The 19895-nt window shown below is 51.1% G+C and overlaps 1 long non-coding RNA gene across 1 annotated transcript; it reads left to right on the top strand.

Annotated features, from left to right (window-relative positions):
* The first annotated feature begins 2765 nt into the window (after window positions 1–2765).
* On the top strand, window positions 2766–13582 carry LOC121098371. The gene is made up of 3 exons (XR_005831257.1): window positions 2766–3062; window positions 12341–12587; window positions 13388–13582. It is a non-coding gene; the product is annotated as an uncharacterized LOC121098371 (long non-coding RNA).
* Window positions 13583–19895: the final 6313 nt, after the last annotated feature.

Below are 19895 nucleotides of genomic sequence, written 5' to 3'. Positions count from 1 at the left end.
AAAGGGTGACAGTAACAGCGTTGCTGTTACACCAGCTGCTACCCCTTGCCCTGGGGTGCTCGGAACAAAACCCAGCTCTGGGCTGTGAAAAACATGACAAATGTCAAAAGTCTTTGTTCGTTGCCTCCCTTTCATTTCACAAAGCCTGACAAACCTCGCTAGGACGAGAAGGAAGGAGGGGAATCTGTTCGCGGGCAAAGGCAGCCCTTGGCTGCGGCACCCAAACCTTACCGAGGGCAGCGGGCGTGCTCGGAGCTGAACCTGGAGCGGTTGCACGGCTCAGCACGCTGCCCTGGGCGGCGAGGGGACGGGGCTGGCTGCGGTCCTACGGCTGCACATTGCCGCAGCTCCCAAGAGGATTTGTAAGTGCAGATAAAGAACTTTTTTCTTTCCTTGCCTGCAAACATGGGGCTGACTCATAATCTCACAGATGACAAAAGCAAAGTTTTTCCCTTGGCATTGGGAAAATTGATGGGGTTTTTGCATGTGCAAGCTGTAATACTGGGGGTTCAGTACAATCTTGAGGCTGAAATAACATCAATTTTTTTCCACTGTTGTGTTAGAGGTGATTTATTGGCAAGCTGCTTTTCTAAACTTAGAGCCTTTACCGAGTGAGTTAAATATGTGAGTAACGTTTGCTGTATAACAGGGATCTGGTAAATCTTGTGTAGCTGGTGCCTGTTGCAGAACAGGCACTGGTTGCATTACTGGAGTAGTCAAAATACTTAATGTCCTTTGTCCAGCTTCATACCAGCTTTAGCTGAAAGGCAGCTCTGGTAAAGAACTACACAGCAGATAAATACTGCCGTGTAGAAAAATGTCACGCTCAGGCCACTGTGTTGTTCACAGCAGGCAAAAAAATCCCCATTCTGTGACTGACAGTGTTGGCTTCTGAACACTTTGCCCTCTGGTTCATTAGCATTTAATTAGGCACTACCAGTGCAGCATAATACTTAAGTGAGTTTTACTGAGTCACATCCCCTGAGCTTAAGCTGCTGGAAAGCTGTGATGTTAGCTGTCACCCATCACTCAACCCCCCCTCTGCCAGCTCCACAGCGGGGCTCGGTGCCGAGCCGGGGACAGCAGACTGGTCTCTGCTGGGGTGTGTGGGACCGGCCGGTTGGAGGCCTTGTGAAGAAGCACAGAGCAAGGTGGGAAGGGATGCTCGGTGCTGGTCCGAGTGGCTAGTGCAGGCTCACGGGGGCTAGCTGTGGCACAGCTCCTGGGAGACTGGCAGGACTCCAGAAAGAACCTTATCCTGAAGCCAGACCCTGGGGTTAAACCACAACAACCTTAAGCCAGGTAACTGTGCGTGTAAACACAGCACCTTGTGAGCTTTACAGTTTATGCTGCATTTTGAAACTGTCTCTCTGGTTCGGAAATTAAAGGTATCTGCATCGTCGGGACTTACTACAAGATCTGTCTGTCTGTGAGGGCTGCAGTGCCGAAAAGGCGAGCCCCAGCTGGCAGCCCCAAAGGACTGCACAACCCAGCAGTGCCCAGGGGCTCCCTGTTGGGTTCATTGATCCTTCGTTATATCAAACGCAGAGGAAGAAAGGAGAGAAAGAGAGAAAAAAGGGAAAAGAAGAGAGAAAAAAAGAAATGGTTGATGCTCACCGCATGTAGTTTGGTTTCCTCCTTAGCTCAGTACTTTTTGGAGTAATTATATAAGAAATATTTCTTAATATTCAAATTTCTCGGATGTTTTTATTCTGACTGTGGTGTCATTACTAATATTTCTGGAAAATGTCAAATACCCACTGTGGAAATATGAACATTTTATGATGCGATGCATCCCCTTTCCACACCAGAACGTGGTGTGAGGAAAGGCTGTGGAATACACGTGTCCAGGCAATAAGCCCTGGACATTTTGCTTTTCCTGCTGAATGCCATCACTTGTGTAGTAATTAAAGTCTTGCCCTTTCTGCCAGCCCCGTGCAGCCCTGACTGACGGGATGTGAAATGGCTTTGTTACCCCCAACCTGGGTTCTTCATCCCCTGTGTGAAAGCCGAAATACCAGGTGCTGGGTGTCTGCGCAGAGATGGGGGCTCGGTGGTGCAAACACGTGGCAAAACATTTTATGAACGATTGTTTACAATTACGTTTAGTCCCGCTTAATTCTCACTGGTTCTTAACAAGCCTCCTCTCCACTTAAAGGTAGTGTTCTTATTTTTCACTGCTCCTGGTCTGTGGGCTTTGGTAGTAGGGGGCTCTCTTTGCTCCAGGGTGGATCTTTTAGTGTGCTAATAAGGGTAATTCACACATAGTTCAAATAACTTTCTCTTTTAGTCTCATTAACCATTTGGTTCTCCTTGAGCTTATCTTGTGCCTCAGCTTGACATATTTGTGGTGTCTGTCCCTTCTCCCCGGGCCCATTCGGTGAACTCTTTGTAAGGATTAACTAACATCCTCCGTTTTTCAAATGAGTTCTTGTTTTTCACTATAGATGTGTAAATATCTCTCCTTCCCCCCCCCCCCCTTTTTTTTTTTCTTTTTAAAGTGAAAACTTCTTTTATCTGCTTCAAGAAGCAGAACTCAAATCTTGACTGAGCTTGGAAAATGGGTGAAGTTGGAAAATATTTTTCATGTGTCATTCATTCATTTGCATAAGAATTAACTGTTATTGATGCTCAACAGTCCTTCCCCGGCTGATAGCTCGGGCTCCAGGAGAGCTGCTGCCTGGGCCCTAGGCTTTGCAAAAGGGCTGGGTGCCTTTCCCACACCCAGTGGCATCACCAGAGATGTTAATGCTCTCAGCGAGACTCTTGCTGCCTGCCCACCCTTGACCAGCGGCAAACCCACCGTGGTGGGATGCCAGTGGAGTGGTTCGTGTGAGCCCATACTTGCTGGTGGAAATGCTGCGTAGCATCCTCCTCCCCGTCACATAGGACTTCAGCTCCTAACTCTGCTGCCAGCATATTTGGAGAAGTAGCTCAGGGTAACGTTTTCATGCAATTTATTTCCCCACCGCTCCACTCCATGCACGACGACCTTCCCTGCTGGATGCACTCGCAGGAAGGGGAGCAGCACAAGAGCCTCACCGCAAAGGAGGCGTTTGCTGGTAAGCTGTTACACGTTTAAAATCTAATTATTAATATCGCTGTAGCTTTAGTCTATTTGCAAAGCTTTGTTACCAAATTATGCCTAGTGAAACAAACATACTAATTAGCTGCCTTGGAAATAGGGTGGAAATAATAGGCCATTTTTCTACACTTGTGCTATTTATGCCTCAAGGATAACTGTTCTTTGCTGGGAGAAATGCTGAGGGTGTGTTATTGTCTGGACCGGGGCTTAATATTGTGGTGATGGGAAAAGATGTTGAAGATGATAAACGGCGGCTCAGTGGCTCGTGGTGCAGCCCAGATGCAGGCTGAATGGTGTTGGGGGATGTGTCCCCCCCTCCCCAGCCCCCAGGACTCTTCTGACAGTGATGCGTATGTTTGCTACTGGGAGAGCGGAGGAGGAAAGGGCAAAGTTGCTCATGGTTTATGCAGGGCTGTAGTTTATTGCTAATATTTGCCATCTGCATCTTGACTATCCCTGTCTCGCCTAGATGTATTGCTTAGTAGCACAAACTGCATTTCAGCCTGGAACGGAGGGGCTCAGCTGTGGTCACACAGCCAGCCGTGCGCCTAAGGTAGGCTGGAGGTGAGCAATTAGTCACATCCAGGAGTTACATATTTCAACCCAAGACCAATTTGTTGCGTGAACCGTTTCCAGCTGACAGAGCTCAGCGCCTCATCCTTTTCTAAGATGATACGCTTTTTACCTCTGAAGGCTCTGTGGGATATGATTTCTCTTTCCCCTAACTGTGCAGCAAAAGAAAAATCACCATCTCCCGTAGGTGTGTATATATATATTGTGACTAGTATGAGGTGCGTTATTACGTGACATAGGACTGACCCTAGCACAAAGGTGGATCCTTTTTCCTCAAGCTGATGCTGGAAGGACTGTCTGGCAGGGCCAGAAAGAAGGCGAAGGTGCTGCCCTGCGGGTGGGATGGCAGCTTTGCTGGAGGGGGGCAGCAGGAGCAGGCTATTGCCCCCCCAGCGTGCGGCTCAGCTGGCTGTGGGTGCCCTCTGGACGCCGCTTGAGCAGCAGCGGCATGGCAGGAAGCTTAGAACCACTCCTGGAGGGAGCAGGACCCGGGTGACACGTGTGGCTGTGGGGCAGGGTTGCAGCAGCTGCTCAGGGTGGGCAGTGGCAGCACCGCAGGGTCCGGTGGGTGCCTCAGGAGAGGGGAAATATCCAGTGTCTTTGCTGCAAAAGGAGTGCTTAGGAGCACAGGAATGGGCAGTTCGGAGGGAGGCTCTGCATCCAGAAGACATCGAGGTGGAAAACATCTAGCAAGCCAAAGAAAGATAGTGATAGGAACTGAGAAGGCATGTGGAAGTAGTCAGTGCCAAGGATGTTTTGTCATGTAGAGAAATGTCCTTGTTTCCTTCAAGTCTTGCACTCGATGAGAACGCTGACTTCTGAAGAGCATTTTTTCTTCTGGCAAACAGCCAAGTCTCTTGTTTCAGGAGAGTAAATTGTGATGATATGCATCTGATGCAACGATTAGGTACTGTAGCAGTTTCAAAGTGACACCCACCCCCCCCCTTTTCTTTTTTCCTTTCCTAGTTGGCACCCACTGCTCCCACAAATCTGTTAATTCCTGAGCTGCAGAAAGCCCGCTTGCCCTGAGGAAGGGTGCCTTTGCCAAACTGCTTGCACGCAGAAAGAAAATAGCCAGAGACAAGGGAAAAATTTTGTTCAAGTTTCAGGTGATCCTTTGGGGAGGAATCAAGGCCACTGCTTTAAATCCGAGCTCTTAGTAATGACCTCATCTGAATTTATGGGAAGAACATAAATAAGAAAGGTTAACGAAAGGCTACTTTGAAATTTTACTCCCCTAAATATTGTGCCTTAGAGCATCACTGCTGGCCCTAGCATTGGGAAATAATAGAGCATCATTGCTGGCATAAGGGGGAGCTCGGTTCTGTGTCTAGATGCATCAGAGATTTTTCACTTTGTAGCTTGGGGAAATGCAGACTGGCTCCAGGGGGACAAGGGGATCCTTGGTGCAAAAGAAGATGCCGGGCTGCACACACGTGCAGGCTGGTCCAGCGGGGTGTAAAGGGCTTGAGACCTGCAGGGATTTCTGCAGCCCCGTCTTCTCTCTCAGGACTTACCATGGTGGTGCATCCCACGCCTGACAGAATTCCTAACACTTAAGTTAGCTAATTCCTAACTTTCGAAGTGCTGCTGTAGTGTTTGAGAGGTGTTGCTCCTCTCCCGCACTCTGCCCCTTCTAGCACCACAGCAGTGCATGTAGAAATGCCTCTCTGGGGCAGGAGAGCAACTACTTCACCTGTCCCAGGCGCTTCTGTAGGAGCCTGGTTTCACAAGCAAATTCAAGTGATTCGTGCTGTCACACCGAAGTTGTGCCAGGTTTTCCATCAGCCCCGGTGATGCTGGGGGGCTCAGAGCCGAGGCAGCAGACCCTGCTGGCTCTGCCAGGAGAACAGAGAACACAGTAAGATCCATCCTCCCGATCCTTCCGTCCCCATCCTTGCTGCTTGCTCCTTCCCACGATGCCACTTGGACTGATTCGTGGTTGTGGGAGTTTTCTGGCTTGATGGTTACCGCGTGGACTGAGGCCAGGCAGAAGCTCTCCGAAGCGGTTTTTGCTTTAACTGAATCTGTACTTCATAACAGCTTTCTCCTTGTTCGGCAATTACAAAAAATTATTTTGTAAGTAGGGACTGCAATTACAGTTAATTAAAATGTATAATTAGTTAATTAGGATCCATAATGTGGACTAAAACTCACTCATACAGCCTGGTTTTCAAGACAGATGGTTTTGGTTAATGGCACTGGCCATGACTTTGTGTCCCTCGGTGGTGGAGGGGAAGTAAGTCACACAGCCAGGCAGCGAGTACCGGAAAAATGACACTGCTGGCTGGGGAAACCTTTCATTTTTTTTCTCTCTCAAGAAGCAAGGCGGTTTGAGTAGCCTCTGACTCAAACATCTTGCAAGGCAAGGTTGGCAGGAATCCGCCTACTACTGGATACAGCTTTTTCTTGCTGAATGAGAAGATGCTGAGCTGAATAATGACAGATTTACATGGAATACTGTCAAGTTAACTGTGCAGAAAAAGTGAAAGCTCCCCTTGAATGCACGGAGTTAATTTTATCAGGTTGTTTAGCAGGTTCTAATGAGAATCAAGAGACCTACATATCTTTGCAGGTGGCTAATGTTCTAGTAGGACCTTGATTGCAACTAGATTTTATACCCTACAGACCCACAGCCCTGCCAAGGATGGGTCCCCAGGGAAGCGCTTGATGCAAAAACGTTCTGCAAATGCAACAGTTCTCAATCTTTAGAAAGAACCAGAAATACTAAAATTTTGCAGCCCCTGGCATGGACTTCAGTGACCCCTCTGGGAGCTGAGGACCAGAGCAGAGAGCAGTTTTTGTGTAGCTGTGTCCCGCAGATGTAGTTAGGAGCACCGTTGGCCTCTGTGGATGCTGCAGAGGGTGAGGAGGGCACAGCCTGGCTTTGGGGAGCCCTGCTGGCCACAAATGCGCGATGCTAAGTGTCTTAGAAATGCTTATGTTCCGAATGAGCCCATGTTAGCGCTCCTTGTTGGAAATCAAACAGCACCTGTTTTACTAATGTGGACTGTTCAGCGACTGGGATGAAATCCCGGGAGAAACATCCCCAGCTCGGCCTCTGCAGAGCAGCACGAAGGCAGGAGAGCAAGGGCAGAGGTTCACTAAAAACATCTGCTGGAACTGTAGGCTCTGACAGTTGATAAAGATTTTGCTGACCCTCGCCTCCCCCTTGCCCCCTGGGGAGAGGAGAAGCTAATGGAGTGGAAGACTCCATGCCAGAAGGCCAAGGGCTCCGCAGGTCAGGCAGATGTCTTGCTGCTGGGTTTGGTCAGGCTGCAGAGCTCCCTGCGGGGGGAACGCGGAGGCTGCGGACGCTGCCAGATATCTGTCTGCGCGCAGGTGGTGGCATGAGCAGAGCTGCTCTCCCTGGCCTGAGCCACCTGGGTCAGGCTTCCCCCTGACACCCCGCTTTGGGAGCACCTTCAGGCTGCAGGATGAGGGTCTCCTGTGTGACAGGTGGTCAGTGCCAGCAGCGCCCTTGCCTTTCCCTCCTTCGCTTGCAGCAGGTCCATGTCGCTGTGTGCTTGAGTCGCTCTTCCTGCCCTTGCAGCTTCGGTGGGGGGGCTTAGCTGCAGAGGTGCACCTTAGAGGTGGGACTGGAGCATCTCTTCTCACACAAAAAAAAAAGGCAAGTCTGTAAAGCTTTAGACCCACCGTAGCTAGAACTATCAGCCAGCACCACGTGGAGTACATGGTGAATAACCTGAAGTCATGCTCAGCCTGCGGGTAATAATGGCAAAAAGTAAATGCGCTTTTGGTAGCAAGAAAAAGCCTTTAGCAAAAGTGCACTAAACAAACACAAAACACATGCAAGTCACCTGCCTGGGGGGCTGAGCAATGGTCTGTAGTCTCAGTCTTGGAGCAGGGCTGCCAGGAGGGGGGTGACTGCCAGCACCCCACTGCCATGGGCTTTGCAGAGCAAAAGAACAAAGGGATGATTAGCAGAGTCGTTGACCATGGGATTGCTTTGGAAAGACTAATATCTGCTTGTCAGTATGACATGCTACATCTCTGGTGGCCGTTGACATGAGGATGTGTGTTAATTAAAATTTGTGCCATTTGTCTGCACCTGGGCACCAAACGAAAGCAACAGCCCACAGAGACACCTCACGCTGCTGAACCAGAGACCCTCCGCACCTGCCATTTCCCCCTACTCCTAAAGCCCACAAGGACAGAACAATTTTTTTCCCTTTTTTTGTTCGTTATTCAAAACAATTTTTTGTTTCGATTCAAGTCTTCAGCTTCGCTTCTGTAGGCATTTAAATGCAGTTCTTGGGGGGACGCTGGATGCTGTGCGTGCCTGAGAAGCCAGCACTTTGGCTTTGGTGTATGGTTCAACAAGTATTCCTGCAGTCAGTCCGGCATCGCTCGAGCAACGTAGCGGGCTGCTGACCCTCCCAGCACGAATGTGGGGTGTAGGGGTGTTTACTGAGTGACCTTCAAGAGGTCACCTTGGGTGGCCTTTCCTACCGCCCAGTACTGCCTGTACCGTCAGGTGCTTGTGCCCATCTCTAAGCATCACAGGGTGGAATTTAGCATGTCTGGAAAGATTTTAAAGAGTTGAGTGAGGACGTGGAAGACTGTTGTGGGATTTGCTGCTTTGAAATTGCTTAGATTGCATGACCTTTCTGCTGGGGATGGACTTGCTGTGGAAGGAAAAGGGGGGAAATTTGCAGCTGGAGAATCAGTGTGGAAAAGTCAGCGTGCTGGCAAGGGCTGGACTCCGAAGGAACGGAATTGGTAGTTGTGTAATTGTACTGAACAAATCTGACCCAAAAGGAGTTTTCAGAGCAGGTTTAACATATGGTGTCAGAGTCCAGGGGTACAATTTCGTGAGATTACTGCACTCTCCAGGTTCGTGAAGGACGTCCCTGCCCCTGTTAAAGCAACATCAGGGAACACAGAGCCAGGGTGAGTGATTCGGATGAACACTACTCCCTCCCCAAACAACTGAGCTCCAGGAAGAAATTAAGCTACTCAGAAATTCTGATCAAATTTGGGAGATAACTTTGATGGGAGGAAAGTTCATGCGTTCACTGAGTAACATTTGCAGTAAGTGAGGGGCTTTCAGTGGGTAAGAATAGAAGTGTGATGAGCTGCTAAAAGTTTTATCCAGCAAGCTTGTCCCAGGGGAGGCAGCAGATGTTAATAACCTCACCAGCATAGTGGGCCGTTCACACTGAAGACAATTCAACCTGGAAAAGAAGGGGAGGAATTATCCCCCCTAAGCCTGGTGTAGCTTGTTTAGCCGAGTAAAATGAAGGGTGAGAGGAGATATGATTGCGGGTTATAAATGGACGTAGGGCCTGAAGGAGAAGAACAAACTCCACAGAGAAGGAAAACTTGAAGGATAAAGCTATGCTGACACAAGTACCCTCCAGTATAAAGTGTATGCGAGAAGAAAATTAGGACATTGTGAACCACCAGATCTCCAAGGCTCTGCTGCAGCTTGCTAACTTGGAGTCTTGGCCGTCAGCAATCTAACAGTTTAAAGATGGTATTTGATAAAGACAAGAGGAGGATAATATGTTGATTAGCAGAGATAAGGCCGGGCTGCACCCCAGCATGCAGGAGGTGCCTTTCAGCCAAGTTTCTGAAAGAAAGTCCTGTGTTGACCAGGGTGTGAGCAAGGTGCTTCCAGATCTTTTTGTCAGTCCTGTATCTGGTTTTCTGTCTCTAAGCCAAGCGTGTCTGCAGCCCCAGAGGCAATTTATTATGAGCTTTCCCTCCTGTCGATGCAAATAAACAGTGTAGTGTCACCTGCTGGAAAGCACCGGGGGGGGGGGGGGGGGGGGGGGGGGGAAGGGCGTTCTCAGCATCCTCAAATCATGTGGTGAAAGGCACACCGTGCAGGTTCCAGGGCTCAGACTGGTTCTGCAGGATGCCAAGAGCCTAAATTACAGCATGCACAGGGAAAGGAGGGGGGGAAAAATAAAGTATATGCCATCCCAGTACCTGCAGGCAGTACATTTAAGGATGTTTTTAGGATCCAGGCAAGTATATCTGTTCAGCTGTCCTCTGATGGGACAGTAGCACAGGTCCAGCTGCACGACCCCAGGCTGCTCCCTCATGGCTCTCAGTGCCGTCTTACAGAGGGTTTATTAGCTGAACTCTAATTCTGCTGCAGTGCCCTTGGTTGCTCTTGGATAGCTGCTCTGAAGGGGGCTGCCACACATCTGGGTTTCCTCTTCAGTCTTCTGCAAGCCTTGGCAGGGCAGAGCAGAAGGATTACTTGTACTTTCCCCTGGTGTACCTCAGGCCAGTCAAATTAAGAAATTGCTGAAAACTTCAGAGTTGGGGTGTTTTCTGCTTTTTTTTTGTGTGGTGGTTTGTTTTTGGGTTTTTTTGATAGGGGAAGAAGTGGGCTAGAACAGGTTTGGCTCCCTGCTGCAAGCAAGACAGTAATACTGTGCAGCAGCAGGCAAGACCCGCAGCCCCTGAGCCGGCGTTACATCAGCGGGTGACTTCATCCAGGCTGTCAGAAGAGCAAGGGGAGCTGTATTTAACAGCGCAGTGGCAGGCTGCCTGTCTGGGCCAGGCTGCAGCCGCTGGCGGGGACGCGAGGCCAGCCCGGGTCACCGTTTGGCTCTGCCCGGTCTCCTGCTGGTCCTTCCTGTGCCATCTTCAGTGGTGAATTGCTGCAGCTTGCAGATGGCAATAGCGATGCTGGGCTGTGCCCCAAGAAGGCGAGGGGCTGTAAGGTGTCGCTGATGTGCCTGACTGAGCCAAACCGAGCACAGGCTCCTCTGGCCGTGGTCTTGTCACCAAAATCAGGAATGAGAACACTCTTACACGTGGCCCCAGTGCAGCACGAAGAAGCAGGCATTCCTTTATTGTGGTGCTGGATGCACGGGGGATCGTTCCACTTAGCGTGTGTGCCATGCGCTACGTTCAGGCAAGATTATACAGATCATATATATATGTTTATGCATTGCATTTCTTGGAAAAATCATGCACATTCATTCCATAGGTGGTACTGTATTAATTAAGCATTGTGCATGCTCCTTACAGGTATTTTTAGAAAACCTCTGGGGGTCTCAGACAGTGGTCACCTCTCTAGTTACAGCTGATCGAGGACTGAACCTCCTTTACCTTTCCCTGTATGGACTTGTCTTGACCACAGTTCAGCTTCTTCTGGCAAGTTTGGTTTCATTTCCACCTTTGCAAGAAGATATTTCTTTTTTTAGTTCCTTCCTGGACTTCCTGATTAACCTTCCCTTAACAATACCATGTTGCACAGCTGCTGTTTGATGCTAACGATCCATAGTGATTATACCGAACCAAGCACAGGGTAACAGCTTGAGGCACGGGAGCCGACTGACAGGGCTTTCTCTGCTGTGCTGTCACCCTGGTCCCCGTGTAACCGAAAATCTTAACCAGGAGAACTCTCCAAACCAAATGGCATTTCAGAAAGCTGACATCGGTTTATTGCAGCACTGGGTGCATGGGGGATCTTTCCTCCTAACACACCCCAGGCTGCTTGGGGGCACACTATATATGGTGAAGTACTTGTATATTCATAGTAATCACATATACATTTTCATTTACATACAGGATCAATTACAAGTTTCTCACTTCTAATGCAATTAGTGCGCATCCTCAGACAGCACTGCTGAAGTTTTTTCCAGCTGCATGCGCTCCCGGAGCGGGGAAGGGGGGTTGCCCTTGCTCGGGAGCTCTGTTGGACTGGAGGTCGCGATCTCCCGTTACCGCAATTACCTTTGTCCTACTTGCAACTGATTTTCTGTGGGCTGCAGCACCTTGTCTCCTCTTGCAGCCAGAGCTTCCTCGCTTGGAGGCTTCTTTCTGCACAATTTAGATAACGGTGTTCTTATCACTACCTCTTCCCTGTTTCCCAAGGCTGACTCTCTTGATTAGAAGTCCTTTTGTTCATTAATTTTGAGGACTGGAGAGGGTGGGTCAGTTTGACCTAAACTCTGTGCACATACTTCTGTAACGTACAGTTAAACGCTAAATCAGAATTCAGTAATTCAGGAGTTCGGGCAACACCTGTAGAGTTCCTCAAGGTACCCAGCGGAGGTGGCCCTGCAAGGACCAGCCACCCAGGGTGGGCGCGAGGCCAGAGCATGGATCAGCCTCCAGCATCGGTTCCCGCACAGGCGTAGCCTGATCATCTGGCCTCTGCCTTTCCCGTGATGCCCATCACGTCCCCATTTTCAGGACCTCTCCGGTGGTTGGGGTGAGCCCAGCTCATGGGTGAGCCGTCAGGCAGCAGCCACTGTGCCCGGGACTCTGCCGCTCAGCGCAGTGTCTGCGATGCTGCAGGGCTTGTCCCGTGTCCCAGACACTGTCCCCACGCGGCTGCCACTCGTGGGGTAACCCCCCTGCGCTGCACCAGGGCTGCGACTGACTGCAGAGGGCACGGGTACAGCAGGGGGAGAAATGCCAGCCAGTGTCCTGACTGTGTCTTTCCCTTTTCCCTTCCTGGGGTTTAGTGGGTCCTCGGCAACTTGGAAGGACGGAGTCAGCCGACAAAGTGACAAAATGAGCTGTGTTTGGGAATGGAGAAGAATGAACATAATATTAATTGCTCCTTAACAATGATTCCTCTTTGACTCATCTCTGAGAAGAATTCCCTCAGGATAGCTTTGCGCTGGAACATGATACAGCTAATGAAACCATTTTATCCCTGACATCTTTGAATTCTACATTCATTAGGCAATTGATGAGAATCCGGGGCCCAGCCCTCTTCTGACTGCCAGTCCTCTGAAGAAGCACGAAGACGTGAGTACCGAGTAACGCTGCGTCTTGTGAGTCACCTGTGAGAATGGCAGTCATAACCTGGAAGCTGCAGCAGATGAAAATACCCTGCTCAAGGTTAGCATTGAGAGCTTCCAACGCTTCTCATCGTTACAGTGTCCAGTGGAGCTGGGGCACATTTCTCTGTGCTCCTCTGACGAAAGAGGTGAGGAAACAGGCTGCAGAGCTCCCTGGCTCATTGCGTTTCTCTGCTGTAATAGTACTTTTCCTTTCCAGGCTTTAATTTAGCTTAGCCTCTGGCCTTTTGCTTTACATCCAGCAGGATGTAAAGCTTCTTATGCGGGAAGCACAAGGTGTCTGAAGGGAATGACAGCCGCGAGACCTGCTGTCCCCCGAGACACGGGAACACGGGAGGGCGGGTGTGTGGTCACAGGGGCTGTGAGTTGTCACCCTTTCCCTCGGCAGTCTTGAGATTTGCTTCTCTGCAGCAAGAGCCTCTGGTCTCTGCAGCATGCAAGACACAGCTTCTGCCCATGCCCCAGACCTGGGGAAGGTGGTGCTGTCTCTGCAGAGAAGAGAATTGCCTCTAAATTGTCTCTGCTTGCTTCATATAGTGCCACCAGCTTTTAAAATAAATGATTGTATTGGGTTGTTATGGTAGTTCCTCTATTCAATTCCTTCTGCAGAGAAACTCATTTTCCTGAAATTGCTTTCTCTCAACTCTATAATCATTACATAGCAAATTACCTGGGGAAAGGGGCTGGCACAGGCCAGCGGCCAGTTTCTGCTTGCCATGCAGCTCCGTGCCGCAGCGGGAGATGCACCAGGCAGGTCCGTGTCCAGCTGCCCGTGGGACAAGGACTGCTCGTGCCCTGGGAGCCGCAGGGATGCTGCCCACGGAGGAGCGGCACGGGCAGCGCTCCGCTGGCGAGGGGGCGCGCAGGGCTCAGCACCCAGCGTCACCCAGTGGGTAGCGTCCCAAAAAGATTTTTCTCTCATTTTCAGTGGCTGAGGCTACCCGACCTGTGCATCCCTGCCCAAAAGCTGACTCTTATCAGCCTGATCCTGGTGTGATGGAGCAAGGCCAAGAAGCAGGCGAGTACTCACGCGAAGCCTGAGCGCAGTGCAGGGCGCTTCGCCCGAAGCCAGCCCACGAGGCTGCAGCCTGCCTGCTCCAGCAAGGGGTCTCTGTCCAGGCCTCTGGCTGGAAAGGGAAGGGTGGGCTAACCCCACGTTTGTGGGAGCTTTGGGGTCACCCCTTTCTCCCCTGCCTGCAGCACCCCCTGGGCTTCCCAGTGGGGTCTCAGAGCAGAGCCCAAACCGCTGGGCAGGGCAGGGACCAGGGACCAGCAGCTCTGATGGAGGCAGCATACTCTTTCATTCTGGGCATTCGTGAGCCTTTTCCTCTGCCAGTTCCTATGCTGGCTTCTTAACAATTTCTTTGACACAGGACTTCGCTCACTCTCTTTGGGGTGATCACTCCAACGGCACAAGGTATGAAATAAGCCATTTCCATGAGCAATATGGTGGCAATGAGTCAAGTTTAGAGCAACAGCTTTTTGCTCCGTGGAAATGCCCGCATAGGATTGGATATTCATATGAAATACAGAAAGATGCGTGTTCCATTCAACAGGGTAAATGTGTGCAGCATATAAACTATTTTCCTTCACGTCGGTACATCCCGCTGCCTGGGGTTAAAAAGAGTCTTAGTGAATAATTTCCCATTGGGAGGTTTGAGATGGCAGCTTGTCTTAGAGGCAAGATGCAAGGTGGGAGGGATGTTAGTCAGATCTGGTCTGGCAGGTCTTATTTCTTGTGGTGACGCGAGTGTGGTGCTTTGTGAGTCTGAGATTAAACTCCGCCATAACTGCAGCGGCGGGACTAGGGCAAACTGTTCTACCTCCTTCCAGAGGTAGCTAAATCCTGCTAGAGACAGGAATAATTGGGGCTGGGGACAGGCAGGTAGTGCTGACAAAGGGTTAGGAAACACTTGGGGGGTTGTGGGGGTTGGAAGGCTATTTGGGAGTTTATTGTTAATTTAAAATTTTTTTCTTTTTTTTTTTTCTGACCACGGCATCACTGCTGGGAAACACAATCTGGACATCCAGGACTCATTATCCATTATGAGATTTGGCAGACAGCTACCAGGATCAGGCAGGTTTGAGGCTGTTGCTTTTGGCCATTTCTCTCATTACAGGCTTACAGCAGCTATCTTATCTCACACTTTTATTAGATAGGAGACTAAAGGGAGAAAGAGAAGAAATGATGTAAGGAAGGAAATGATCCAACAGAGGGTCAGAGGCTCAGACAAAGTGATGTCCTGAGGTGGTGGCCACGTTGCCTTGTTCCATCTCTGGACACAGCCCTGTTTAGGCCAGGGTGGGAGCAATCCAGAGGGTTTGGCCAGCTTTCCTGCAAAGAAACGCTGAGCACGTGCAAGCCCCAGCAGTGCTGCACAGAGCAGCAGCCCCGGGCTGGGCAAGGGGCACACAAGCCTCCCCTCCCGCGGAGCTCTGGGCTGGCCAACGTTCCTCCAAGCTGCCGATGTGGAAGCTCCTGGGGCTGGGCACAGTGCCTGCAAGGCTGCTGCTCGTGGCCTTGGCGCAGCAGGAGAGCCTGGGGTCTGCCCTTGCCTCTGCAGACCCCCGGAGCTGGGGGGGGGGTCTTGCTGCTGCAACCGTGCCAGCGCTGGGGCTGTGGCACTTGGGTGCTCAGATGATCTGATTTTTCTCTCGCTCCTCCACTCATCACAGAATGGTCAGGGTTGGAAGAGGGACCTTTGGAGACTGTCTAGTCCAACCTGATTTTTTTTTATTATTTTTTTTTAAATCCATAGGAGCTCAACCTCCTGCTGCTGCTTTTTCCCAGTCGGTACGGGATCGCGCAGCGCTGGGGTGCACGTCTGCTCTCCCTCCTAAACACAAATGCCCTGACAGCGATGAGCTGCCTCTGCCCGGTGCTGGGCTCTCGTTGCACCATCTGCCACTGCACCAGCTCCTCTTTGCATGGAGTTTTGTGCCATGGTACCCACCAGGCAGATGGAACAGGCAGGAAGACCCTGTAAAGTCCAGCTACCGTACTGAAGAAATTATTTTTTCTCATTTACACCCCACCTTCACCCCCTGCCCCCAGCTATTGCAGAGCGTTTTGCTTTAGCAGGCTAGGAGCATGAGACTGAATGAGCTTTCATCCTAGATCAAATGAATCCTGCCTTGCCTGATGTTTATTTGGCTGTTTTTTATTGGGTCTTCTCTTCCTGAGTTCCTCTGGGGTAAGTACAGAGATTTTTCAGGCTTCCAGGGTTTTGTATTGGTAGTCTGCAACTTCACACTTCAGTGCTTCATATGCAAGAACTTAAACACTGGATCTCCTCAGAGCACAAAACAGGAGCTCACATATTGTTTTTCAAAAGGCAAGCTTGCTTGGCACCTGGTAAGCAGCAGACACCTCGGCTTGGATGCAGTCTGAGGCACTGAGTCCAGCAAATATTGCTGGGAGCTCCCAGCCCTAATTAAAAGTGAAATACTGGTTTGCTCCTACCGGGGTTGCCCAGCTGTGACAGTCTGAATGGGACAGCTCAGAGACTGCAGGAAGGATTTTAAAATGTCTCCTTGAGACAGGAGACAGAACCTGTATCAGCTAGAGAGGTGCTTTAAATCCTGATGAGTGAAACTGATTTATTTTTTTTCATTTTCCTTTCTAGCACCCTTTTGGAGGCTTAGAGTCCCTCTGGACATCCCCAAGGAAGATCTCAGCTTCTGTATGGGAAAGGAGTAATCTGAGCACAGGCTAAATCAAAGAATTAAAGTAATCAATATTCAGCAATCAGCTATTAAAGCTGCTCTGAAAAATTCATGTATTAGGCATACAGGCTAGAATTCACACCAGGGTGAAAGCTGGGTGGAGGGAGGCTTGTTCTTGATTCCTTCATCCTGCACCCAGCCCAGAGGGGCACAGTTCGGGATGCTCCCGCACACCCACAGGCAGGAGCCGCCGTCCGCATCCCCAAAGCCCCCAGTAAGGCAGCGCCCAGAGCTGGACGGCTGCTGGGAAGCGAGCTGGGAGAGTTGTGCAGCGGGGCAGTGTGGGGAGGTGGCTGGCTGGAGAAGAGCTCTGGGCTTGGGCTGGATCCGCATCCCAGCTTGGAAATGCCCAGCAGCCTCCGAGCTGAGCTTGGAGAAGACCTCACCAAGGCCAGGTGTTCGATGCGCAGTTTTCCGTGCCGGTAAGTGACCCTGTCTCACTAATCTCAGCAGGACTGAATGACTGGAGAGGATTTTTGCTTGTTATTGCCCAAGCTGAAAGGATGTCATCTGACAAACCGCAGGCCAGCCCTTCCCGATGCTGTGCATAGCTGTGACTGCATCAGCTCTGGCGGTACAGCAAGAGGAGCCAACATCTGGCTTGTTGCTCTGCAGCTGTGCTCTGCTTGCTGCTCCCAGGTGGGAAAGGGGAATCTGTTTCGATGGGAATGAGTTAGAAAAATGACAAAGAAAATGTCTTATGCCTCACAGCATCCTTGCCACCTGTCAGGTACTCATGTAACACATGGGCATTTCAGTGCTTGTCAAAGTCTGTAATCGCTGCTGCTGTTTTTTGATTTTATTTGTCTAAAGCACCACAGAAAAATGATGAAAACGAGGAGGCAAAAGCTGTGCTGCTGTTCTCCTTCCTGCCTTTTCCATCTGGGTGTCAATGTTTAATTTTGAAAGCGCTCTCATTTTAGTCACTATTTCCTTATTGCAGGCAAGCAGGATTGATAGAAATATTGACCTTCTTTTAAGAGGTTTTAAAAGAAGAAAGTGAGCGTGACTCAGAGCAGCGAGGTAGTGTAGACTGATTGATGTGTCTTATTTTTTAAGTGCTACTGATGCACCTTTTTTGAATTTGCTGTGTTTTATCATTTTCCTTGTGCAGACTGATACTTGCTCATTGTGTTTATTGCTTGCAGCGAAGGTGTTCGCCTTTCTCTGGCTGTGGTCACATCCTGCGCTTTCATTTAACTTTTGCAAAGGTCGGCTCTCCCACAGCCTCAGGGCTTGGGATGCTCAGAAGGGTGATGACCTGAACTGGTCCTGCAGGGGCCTTGGGCTGGCCCTTGGCAGCAGGAAGGAGAAGCCTGGGTGGGTCCTTCCAGCCCCAGAACAGGGCAGCTGCCAGCAAAGGATTGATTGCAGGCTGGGTTTTGCACACCTTGGCTGTTGCCTCGTTTCCCACTGGTGCTTCTTAGTCCTCCAGCACCATCTACAGTCCTCCATAGACTGAGGAGATGCTCCAGTGCCACCAGGCACAGCCCAACCTCGAGCAGGAAAGGCTCAGCCGCCGAGCCGAGGCTGTGACCTGGAGGATGTTTGCAGCCTTGTCCATCGCTGCTCAGCTCGCTGGTGTAATCGCTACATGAGGTAGGGGTCCTGGAGAAAACCGGATCAAAACCAAACAAAAAATTTCCCCAGTTTTCACAGCAGCTGAGTGGTTGCAAGGCCACCAGGCTATGGAAGGAGCCCAACCTCAGGGACCCGTAGCTGGTCTCAAGCAGTGTTGCAGCCCGCAGCTGGCGCGGTGCTGGGGTGGCTGCTTCCCGGGAGCCACCACCATGCCTGGTGCTCAGATGGGTTAGATTTGTGGCACAACACACACGGTGCTCTTCGTCAACAGCGTGAAACCTCAGCTCGAACCTGCAAGGCAGGGCTATCATAAAACACTCATGGGAGTTTCCTTAAGTAAATAGCATTTAAAATTCATTGGTATTTTGAGCAACAAGCCATCAGCTGTATCTTTGGGGGACGGAGAAGGATGTAAATAAGAAAAGTCTGTCTTTCATGAGACAGCTATTTAAGTCTGCTTCAGTTGCCTTTTGGTTTTGAGACATGCTGGAATCAATACTCAGCCTCACCTCTCCCAAAGGGGAAGGTAGGCTTCTAACTCAACGGGAGAAGCCCATCCTAGTATTTCTGGGTAGGATAAGGCCATCCTAGTGTTTCTGGGTGGGATACAGGCAGCCAGAGAAAGCACCAGCAGAGCTGCTGAGCTGCTGGTGCAGGCAGGGCCGTGCGATGCACTGGGAACCTGGGGCTCCTTGCAGGGACTGGGGATGCTGCTGCAGTAAAGGAATCTCTGCTGGTGGTGACAAGCTCTGACTGTGCAGCTCGCTGCCTGCATCTAATTTCCATAATGATGCTTGAGCTTGTATCTGGGCATTGGGAATTTGACAACTTTTACAAACTTGGCCACGAGTCTGGAGTGTTTCTGTCTGGTGGTGTGACAGGGGCTGCAAGCCGGCTGTGGTCAGGATGGTTTGTAGTGCCAAGCAGGCAAGAGGCAGGTTTTATGCACAAAATGAGTTGTGTGTTCCCCTGCCCTGTGCCCGCAGCTGCCGCTCTGGGGTCAGCTCTGCCTCCAGCTGAACGGGTCAGTGGGAAGGAGCCTGGGGATCGCGCTCTGCTGGGGCATCTGCACCCACCTCTGCTGTGGGCTGTAACTGGGGTCTCCCAGAGGTTTGGTGTGGTTTGCCCCTCGCTTTCCTGGGCAGTGCAGTGAAGGTGATCCTGGTGGTGTCCCCACTCAGCTCCCTGCCCAGTGCAGCGTGCCAGCTTGGGACTGGTAGCGCTCACCCACCCCGGGTGTGATGCTGCAGCGGAGCATCTGCTGGGTCAGAGAAAAAAGAGCAGATGCAACAGCACAAGCAATTTCTGTTCCACCTCCACCACGAGAGCTCTGCGTTGACAAGAAAAGCATCTCACACCCCAACACGGGCCAGCCGGTACCCAAACCGCAGGCGAGAAAGCCTCCCCTTCCCACAGGCTGCCAGCCAGGCATCTTCCAGCAACAAGAAATTACATCGAAAGTCAGAAGCCAAACGCAGAGCTGCTGTTTGACCTTCATTGCTCTTTGTGTCCTACAGCCAAAAGACCACAGGGAAAATCCAGCACCCAGGGCAGTGGGGCTGTGTCTGCACAGTTGCCCCCTAACCAGATCCCCAGTGCAGCCTGCAGGCAGGAAAGTCATCTTCCATGCATCACAGCCGGCAGGCACTTGGCGTGAGATGTGAAGGTGATGAGCAGCTGCAGGCTCTTTTCTGATCTGTTCCAGTTTAGGATGTTTTCTTCCCCAAGGTCTTGTCTCCCCAGACGTAACACGGGGTGGTTGGTCAGCAGCCCTCCTGCTGCCCATGCCGAGGTCTGTCCGTGCCTCGGAGCCCACCGCTGGCAGGGATGGCCACCAGCCTGCAGCCCCCCTGCTCGCACCCCCAGCCTGGGGCTGCTGCTGCTGCTCTGCGGCAGGGCTTGGTGTGTCTCCTACGGCCGAGCAAAATAATGGGAGGGGGAAGGGAGGGGGGCCCAGCAGGTGGAAGATGGGTTCGAGAGCCGAGGCAACTCTGCAGCTGCTGATCTCGCTTGGCGCTGTACCAGGGAGGGAGAGGAGCGTTCCCCTTGGGGGTCCCCAGCCCGAGCAGCGGGCGATGGGGGCAGGCGGGGGCTGCTGAGCCATCACCCCCCACCTGCTGCGAGGGTCC

The sequence above is a fragment of the Falco naumanni genome, chromosome 16 (genome assembly GCF_017639655.2).
Source record: "Falco naumanni isolate bFalNau1 chromosome 16, bFalNau1.pat, whole genome shotgun sequence".
Taxonomy (NCBI): Eukaryota; Metazoa; Chordata; class Aves; order Falconiformes; family Falconidae; genus Falco; species Falco naumanni.
Note: the sequence above shows the minus strand (reverse complement) of the source record. Positions and strands in the feature narration are given on the sequence as shown.